The sequence below is a fragment of the Hemiscyllium ocellatum genome, unplaced genomic scaffold (assembly GCF_020745735.1).
Source record: "Hemiscyllium ocellatum isolate sHemOce1 unplaced genomic scaffold, sHemOce1.pat.X.cur. scaffold_2114_pat_ctg1, whole genome shotgun sequence".
NCBI classification, from domain to species: Eukaryota; Metazoa; Chordata; class Chondrichthyes; order Orectolobiformes; family Hemiscylliidae; genus Hemiscyllium; species Hemiscyllium ocellatum.
This window is the reverse complement of record NW_026867973.1, coordinates 12,194-21,466: the sequence shown is the minus strand read 5'-3', so window position 1 is coordinate 21,466 and position 9,273 is coordinate 12,194. Positions and strand designations below refer to the sequence as shown.

Below are 9,273 nucleotides of genomic sequence, written 5' to 3'. Positions count from 1 at the left end.
GGCATAAACGGGTCTTTGGAGTTCCAAAGGGGTCCATGCTGAGAGTGCTGGGACAGGCCAGGAGAATGGTCAGAGAAGAGGCAGATGGAATACAATGTGGTAAAGTCTGAGGTTATGCACTTTGGTGGGAAGACCAGAAACAGAGACTGTTTTCAAAATGGGAAAGGCTTCGGAAACGTGAAACAGAAAGGGATTGGGGAATCCCAGCTCAGGGGGAGAATTGTACCATTCATTCGGGGTGGTGTGGAAAGGATCGTACCATTGAGACTTGGGAGAATTGTACCCTTAATGGCTGTGGGGGAGTAAAGGATTATACCATTCAGAGGGGGACGATTGCATCATTCGAAGGTGGAGGGGCAAAAGGAAAGGGGAGGATTGTACCATTCACATCACGGCGTGTGGATTGTACCATTCACAGGGAGAATTATTTATTTTTATATTTCAGAATTTCCAGGATACAGGACGTATGCCAATTTTACCCACCAGAAATCGACTGAAACTAGGTACACTAAAAAAATCCAGCAGGAAGATTATCAGTAAAAAGGTCTAGTTTCGGTCATAGCAGTTATAGCCTTCTAGAGTCACACCACACAGAAACAGACACTTCAGTTCAATTCATCCATGCCGGCCAGATGTTCCAATCTGGCCCAGTCCCAAGTTCCAGCATTTGCTCCTTATTCCTCTAAATCCGAACTATTCATCTAGACACCTTTTAAATGTTGTAATTGTACCCACCTCCACCACTACCTCTGGCTGCTCATTCCATACACGCTCTACCTTCTGCGTGAAAACGTTGCCCCTTAGTTCCTTTTTAAATCTTTCCCCCTCTCATCTTAAACTTATACCTTCTAGTTTTGGACTCCTCCACCTTGGGGGAACATACCTTGGCTATTCGCCCTATCCGTGATTTTCATGATTTTATAAACCCCTCAGGTCACCTCTCAGCCACCTCCACTCCAGGGAGAACAGCCCCAGCCTAGTCAACCTCTCTCTGTAGCTCAAATCCTCCAACCCTGGCAACATCTTTGTAAATCTTTTCTGAACCCTTTCAAGTTTCACAACATCATTCCAAGAGGAAGGATGCCAGAATTGTACACTTCTTCCACGAGTGGCCGAAACATTCTCCTGTACAGCCACAACATGACCTCTCAAATCCTATACTCAATACTCTGACCAATAAAAAAAAGTATATCAAACACCTTCTTCACTATCTTATCTACCTGCAACTCCACTTTCAAAGAGCTGTGAACCTGCACTCCAAGGTCTCTTTTGTTCAACAACACTCCCTCGAACCTTACCATTAAGTGTAGATGTGCTGCTCTGAGTTGTTTTTCCAAAATGCAGCACCTCGCATTCATCAAAATTAAACTCCATCTGCCACTCCTCAGCCCATTGGTACATCTGATCAAGATCCCATTGTAATCTGAGGTAACCTTCCTCATTGTTCACTGCACCTCCAATTTTGGTGTCATCAGCAAACCTACTAACTACACATCCTATGTTCACATCCAAGTCATTTGCATAAAAAATACAAAAAGTAGTGGACCTAGCACCGATCGTTGTGGCACTCCACTGGTCATAAGCCTCCAGTTTAAAAAATAAACCTCCACCACCTTCTTCTAACTTTGAGCCAGTTCTGTATCCAAATGTCTAGTTCTCTCTGTATTCCATAAGATCTAACCTTGCTAACATGTCTCCCTCGGGGAACCTTGTCAAACACCTTACTGAAGTCCATATAGATCACGTCCATTGCTGCCCTCATCAATCTTCTTTGTTACTTCTTCAAAGCACTCAATCAAGTTTGTGAGACATGATTTCCCATGCACAAAGCCATGCCGCCTATCCCGAATCAGTCCTTGCCTTTCCAAATATGTGTAAATCCTGTCTCTCAGGTTTCACTCCAACAACCTGCCCACCACCGATGTCAGGTTCCCTGGCTTTTCCTTATCAACGTTCTTAAATAGTGGTACCAACGTTAACCAACCTCCAGTTTTCCAACACCTCTCCTGTGACTATCAATGATACAAATATTTTAGCAAGGGGCCCAACAATCACTTCCCGTAGCCTCCCACAGAGTTCTCGGGTACATCTGATCAGGTCCTGGAGATTTATCCATCTTCATGTTTCAAGATATCCAGCACCACTTCCTCTGTAATATGGACATTTTTCAAGATGTTATAATCTATTTCCCTACATTTTATATTTTTCATGTCCTTCTTCAGAGTAAACATTGATGCAAAATACTCGCTTTGTATCTCCCCATCTCCTGTAGTTCCACACATTGACTGCCTTGCTCATCTTTGGTGTGCCCTATTCTCTCCCTAGTGGCCCTTTTGTCCTTAATGTATTTGTAAAAACCCTTTGGGTTCTCCTTAACCCTATTTGTCAAAGTTATCTCATATCCAGTTTTTGTCCTCCTGACTTCCCTTTTAAGTATACTCATACTACCTTTATACTCTTCTAAGGATTCACACAATGTATCCTGTCTATACCTGACATATGCTTCCTTCTTTTTCTTCACCAAATACTCAATTTCTCCAGTCATCCAACATTCCCTACACCTACCAGACATTCCTTTCACCCTAACAGGAATATACTGTCTCTGGACTCTCTTTATCTCATTTCTGAAGGCTTCCCATTTTCCAGCCGTCTCTTTACCTGCAAACATCTGCCACCAAACAGCTTTGGAAAGTTCTTGCCTATTACGTTAAAACGAGACATTCGCCAATTTAGAATTTCAACTTTTAGATCTGGTCTATCCTTTTCCATCACTATTTTAAAATTAATGTAATTATGGTCGCTGGCCCCAAAGTGCACCCCCACTGACACCTCAGTCAGCTGTCCTGCCTTATTTCCCAAGAGTAGGTCAAGTTTTGCACCTTCTCCATAGGTATATCCACATACTAAATCAGAAATCTTTATTGAACACGCTTAACAAATTCGTCTCCATCTAAACCCTTAAACCTAGGGCAGTCCTGTTGGAAAGTTAAATCCCCTACCATAACCATATAAGGGGAAATGAGTTTAAAACTGGGCACAATCCTCCAGGTGCAGTTTCAGCAATGCTATGTTTGGTTGCAGCAACACTTCCTTCCCTTTATGTTCTATTTCTTTAGCAATAAAAGCAAATGCTGCATTCACTTTCTTTCTTATCTACTGTACCTGCATGCTAGTTTTCTGTGACTCATTAATGAGGATACCCAGATCCCTCTGCACCAGATCATCCCAAACCCTCTATTAGATAATAGGTTGCTTTGCTGTTTTTTTTGACCAAAATGCATGACCTCACACTTATCCACCTTAAACTCCATATGCCACATTTTGACCCGCTCTCCTAACCTATCTAGATCCATTTGAAAGGTTTGTATTTCCTCATTGCAACTTACCATCCTGTCTATTTATGTGTCATCCACAAATTTGGCAAATGAGCCTTTTATCCCTGTATCCATGTCACTAATGTAGATTGTAAATAGCTGGGGTCCAAGGACCCAACCCTGTGCACCTCACTAGTTACATCTTGCCATCCAGAAAAAAAGTCATCAATTCAGACTGTCTGTCTTCTGCCCATCAGCCAGTCACCTATCCAAGCTGATAAATCACCCCATGTCCCACATGATCTAACCTTGCGAATTAATGCTTTGAGTGGCACTTTAGCAAATGCCTTCTGAAAAGCCAGATATATTACATCTACATGATCCCTATTATCCACTTGTTACATCTATGAAGAACTTAGTCAAATCTGATTTGCCCATCATAAAACCACGCTGACTCTGATGGATAGAGTTTTGACTTTTCAAACGTCCTGATATTGCTTCCTTGATAATTGACGCTAACACCTTCCCAACAACAGATGTTAAACTAACTGGTCTGCAACTTTTCACATATTGCCTGTCTCCCTTTCTGAATACAGGCATTACATTAGCATTTTTCCAATCCACTGGAACCATAATATCCTAAGATATAGGAGCAGAAACTAAGCCATTCAATCATGGCTGAAACGTTTCTAACTCCATTCTCCCGCTTTCTCCCCATGTCCTTTGATCACCTTGACAATCAAGAACCTACCTATCTCTGTATTAAATAAACTCAATGAATCTTTCTCATGTCCAGGGAATTTTGGAATATTGTAACTAATGAATTCACAATCTCCGCCGTCACTTCCTTTAGTATCCTAGGAGGTAGGCCATCAGGCCCAGGGGATTTGTTTGCCCTCAATCCTAATAGTGTACCTATCGACGTTGATTGTTTTAAGTTCGAGCCTTTGACTTGCTCGTTCCAATACGAACGGTACTGCTGTCCTCCAACGTGAAAACTGAGGGAAAGTATTGATTTAGCAGCTCTGCCATTTCAGTGTTCCCCTTATTAACTCACCTGGTTCATCTTCCAAGGAACCAACATTTACTTTAGCGACTCTGTTCCCTTTGGCATACCAATAGAAGCTTTTGATATTTTATACTAGGCTTCTTTCGTAATTTACCTTACCTATTTCTATTCATTTTTTAAAATCCCTTTGTTTGTGTCTGGAAGTTTCCTGATGTTTCAGCTTTCCAAAGGCCTGGAGTAACATTCCTGAACAGGCTGAAAATTAAAAAGTAACCCACCTTTCAGGAGGCTGGGGGCGGGGAAAACCAACCTCCATTGTCCCCTATTGGTTGGATGGCTCCCCAACCACGCCCTCTCAGTTGTTGATGACGTTGTCTGGACCACGCCCGCTGCGTGTTGGCGCATGTGCAGTGTAGGTCCCGCGGCCGGACAAAGACAGTGTGACTGAGTGTGGGAGAGGAATGGCGCCGGCGGCTGAAGGAACAAGAACAGAAACCGCTGGAAAAGCTGAGCAGGTCCGGCAGCTCGTGTTGAGAGAAATGTGAGGACGTGTTTTGGGTCCGGGGATCCTTCTTCAGAACAGGACCAGGTTTCAGAAACATCCCGGGGAGGTCGCCAGGTCCGAGCGCCAAGACCTGGCTCCTGCCCCCGGGGAGAGGAGACAGTGAGACAGGGTAGGATTGGGAACCGCGGGAGGAGGGAGACTGGGGAGTTTATAAACTCCTAGGGGGAGGCCTGAGGCCGCGAATAAAAGCCCCACAGGCCCAGTGTTTACTTCACCGGCGAAGGAGCTCTCGGGTTGCCCGGGCAACCAGCCGCCAGCTTTGTGAGGGTCAGGCACATGTTGTCTTGGGACGGGGTTGTTGGATTGTTGTATAATGTTGATCTCCTCTGTACTTTTAATCTTGAATATTTTTAAAATGTACATTGGCTTCAATTTATGAATTCTAAGTACAGAAGCAAAATATAAACATCTCCTTGCATGCATCCCAACATGTGCATAGGAGCTAAGACTGTTTCAAGATTTACTGAGGTGCTGAATCAATAGCTCTTTCCCTTTTCATTAATGAAGTTGGTGCCCAGCAGACTCCTGCTCACAGTCGGTGTCAGCCTTTATGGGAAAGATAGGATAGCAAAACCGAGACACCAATGTAGCCGAGTAATCTGAAGTCACACTTTGGTGCTTTAATCGCCTCAAAAGCATGCCATTCAGAATAATGTCAAGGCTAGAGGATTGCGGCAGACTCTTCCTAATCAATCCACCTTTCTCCATGTGACTACTAATTTTGACCAGAATAAATATTACTGGAAGCTTCTCCACCATATTTAAACTGGCAGGTGGGACTAGATTGAGTTGGGATATCTGGTCGGCATGGACGGGTTGGACCGAAGGGTTTGTTTCCATGCTGTACATCTCTATGACTCTATAATTGCTGAGATTAGCTTGCAACCTTTCTGAAACCAGGCTGCAATGTTTGCAGTTCTCCAGTCTTCTGGTACCACCTCCAAGTCCATGGAAGTCTGATAGAAATTGTGGAAGCCATCATTTATCATCCCTTCAAGATTGTTGGATGCATTTCATGAGTGCCTTGTCAAACTTTAAGTACCAAATGCTTATCGAAGACTTTTTTCATGTTAATTTTGAACTCTTGGGAGGTCATGTTGTGGCTGTACAGAACATCAGTTAGGCCACTGTTGAAATATGGCGTGCAGTTCTGGTCTCCTTTCAATGAAAAGATGTTGTGAAACTTGAAAGGGTTCAGAAACAATTTACAAGGATGTTGCCAGGGTTGGAGGATTTGAGCTATAGGGAGAGGTTGAACAGACTGGAGCTGTTTTCCCTGGAGTGTTGGAGCCTGAGGGGTAACCTTATAGAGGTTTACAAATTTATGAGGGGCATGTATAAGATAAATAGACAAAGTCTTTTCCGTGGGTTTGGTCTGTTTCTATGCTGTACATCTCTATGACTCTATTGGTTGCATCTGTAAGATCCTGAATCAGCACCTTGAGGAGAATTAGAGCGGAGTGAGAACAGAGGGGGAGAGAGAGTGGGATGGTGCTTTCAATTTTGTGGAATAACAAAAGAAAAGTATATTCCGCAGAAAGTGGAATTGCTTGTTCAGAATTGTTATCCTGCACTGAGTGTAATGACTTTTGTAATCTCTTTTTACAGAGTATTTGAAGATCTGAAGACGGAAATTTCAAAATCGACAGATGAAGGCCTTATGCCTGAACCATTGACTTCTGTTCCTCGGATGCTGCCTGACCTACAGTGCTTTTCCAGCGTCACACTTTTGAATTCTTGACTCTCCAGCATCTGCAATCCTCACTTTCACATCAATGTCTGACAGTGACACTGGGACATCGGGACTGCAACGAATTTTGAGTGTGATTCTGTGAGAGGAGCAGAGCATTTGCTTCCTGCTCAAGTACATTTTCAGAATCCGTGGGACTGGATGAGAGACCCTACGTTGCAACACAGTGAGTGTGGAGCCTGAAACAGTTATACGGCCTGGAAAGAGGAATTCACGGCAGGGTGGGGCTGTACCCACATTTGTGTGCAGCTGAAGTTTTGGCCATAGAGAAACCCGAGGAATCCCGCTCCGTGAAGAAACCATGGAAGTGTGGCAACTGTGGGAAAGGCTCCTGTGCCCCGTTTCCTCTGGAGACTCATCGGCGCAGTCACACCGGTGAGAGGCCCTTCAGCTGCCACGAGTGCAGGAAAGGCTTTACCCAGGCATCTGTCCTGCTGACCCACTGGCGGGTCCACACAGGGGAGAGACCTTTCAGCTGCCCCCAGTGCCCTGCTGAGGCACCACCGAATCCACAAGGAGGGGGAGGCCACTCTCCTGCCCCAAGTGCGGGAAGGCCTTCAGTGATTCCTCCCACCTGCTGATCCACCGGCGGGTCCACATGGGGGAGTGGCCCTTCAGCTGCCCAGATTGCGGTAAAGGCTTCAGCAATTCCTCCACCCTGCAGACCCACCAGCGGGTCCACACGGGGGAGAGGCCCTTCAGCTGCTGTGAATGCGGGAAGTGCTTTACCCAGGTCTTTGCCCAGCTGAGACACCAGCGGTCCCACACCGGGGAGAGGCCCTTTAGTTGTCCTGAGTGCAGGAAGTGCTTTACCCAGGCCATCACACTTCAGAAACACCAGCAGTTCCACAAAGGGGAGAAGCCACCATCTTTGTTTTTCTTCTTCTTTCCGTCTCCTCTTTCATTGACGCGCGTCATCTGGGCCCCCTCCAATCAGAGCGCACCTTACTCCACCTGACCAATTGTGGTCGGCGCTAGTTGTTACTGACAGATCTTGTGTCCAATTGCCAATTTGGGGTAAAAATGGCGGGAGCCACAATTTCTTTTCCCTGTGGTTGCACATCTCATTCCATTTGCTTTTCTCTTCCGAGGGGGAGGGGGAATCCCAAACTAGAGGGCACAAGTTTAGGGTGAGAGGGGAAAAATTTAAAAGGGTTGCAAGGATTAGAACCATAAGTTTGAAAGTTAATTCACATCAAGAAAAGCCCTCTCTTACGACCCGAACAAAATATTGTTCACAGCCTATTACTGACTAATCAGGAAGGATGTTGTGAAACGTAAGAGTTCAGAAATTACTTACAAGAATGTTGCTAGAGTTATAATTTCAGTTACATTACACTGTAAATTTTTGCTATAAATTCTGTGTTACGATCAATCTACTATCACCTGATGAAGGAGCATCGCTCCAAAAGCTAGTGTGCTTCCAATTAAACCTGTTGGACTATAACCTGGTGTTGTGATTTTTAGCTAGGGTTGGAGGGTTTGTGCTACAGGGAAAGGCTGTATGGGCTGGGGCTGTTTAACCTGGAGCATTGGAGGCTGAGGGATGACCTTATGGAGGTTTAAAAGATCACGACAGGCATGGATAGGACAAAAATATTTTTTTTTTCCCTGGGGCAGGGGAATCCAGTACAAGAGGCCATTAGTTTTGGGTGAGAGGGAAAAGATTTAAAAGGGTCCCAAGGGGCAACTTTATCATGTATAGGTTGGTGTGTGAACTTAATGAGCTGCCAGAGAACATAGTGGAGGCTGGTACAAATACAACAATTAAAAGACATCTGGATAGGTATATGAATAGGAAGTTTTAGAGGGATATGGACAAAGTGCTGGCAAATGGGATTAGATTAATTTAGGCTATCTGGTCAGCACATACGGAACGGTTGTTTTTGTGCTCTACAACTCAATGGTTCTATTTCTCCAGAGCTAGAACCAATTTCACAAGACTAGGAATAGGCCATTTGCCTCTTACACACTGTCCTCAACTGTGGCCTAACTGAGCATATTTCAATTCTTAGTGCTATGTAATGACCAGACTTTATAAAAAAAAATCTTAAAGCAAAGGAACACTTAGGAGGCAGTAATTATGATATGGTAGAGTTCAGTGTGCAGTTTGAAAAAGAGAAGGTGAAATTGGATGTAATGGTATTACAGTTAAAAGGTAATTACAAGGGCAATGGGAGCAGAACAGCCAAAAATTTATTGGAAGCAGAGCCTAGTGGGGAAGGCAGTAGAGTAACAATGGCAGGAATTTCTGGGTGTAATTGAGGACACAGTGCAGAGGTTCATCCAAAAAAAAAATTATTGGGGGGGAGGGGGTTGAAGAAGATAGCCGTGGCTGACAAAGGAAGTCAGGAAATGTATCAATGAAAAAGAGAGAACCTACAATGTGGCCAAGAGCACTAGGAAATCAGATGCTTGGGAAGACTACAAAAACAAACAGAAGGTAACAAAGAGAGAAATAAGGAAGGAGAGGAGGTAAGCTGTTTTTTTGAAATACATTAAGAAACAAACGAGGCAAAAGTAGAGATTGGGCTGCTCCAAATTGATGCAGGAAGGATAGTGCTGCGCGATAAGGAAATAGCTGAAGAACTTAATAAATACTTTGTGTCATTCTTCACAGTGGAAGACATGAGTA

General features: G+C 44.2%; 1 long non-coding RNA gene across 2 annotated transcripts; it reads left to right on the top strand.

Annotated features, from left to right (window-relative positions):
• The first annotated feature begins 4,743 nt into the window (after positions 1-4,743).
• LOC132811105 (uncharacterized) lies at positions 4,744-8,085 on the top strand. 2 transcript variants are annotated; one of them, XR_009643178.1, is made up of 2 exons: positions 4,744-4,838; positions 6,497-8,085. It is a non-coding gene; the product is annotated as an uncharacterized LOC132811105 (long non-coding RNA). The 2 variants fall into 2 exon arrangements; XR_009643179.1 differs by having other exon boundaries at positions 4,744-4,864.
• The last annotated feature ends 1,188 nt before the right edge of the window (positions 8,086-9,273 follow it).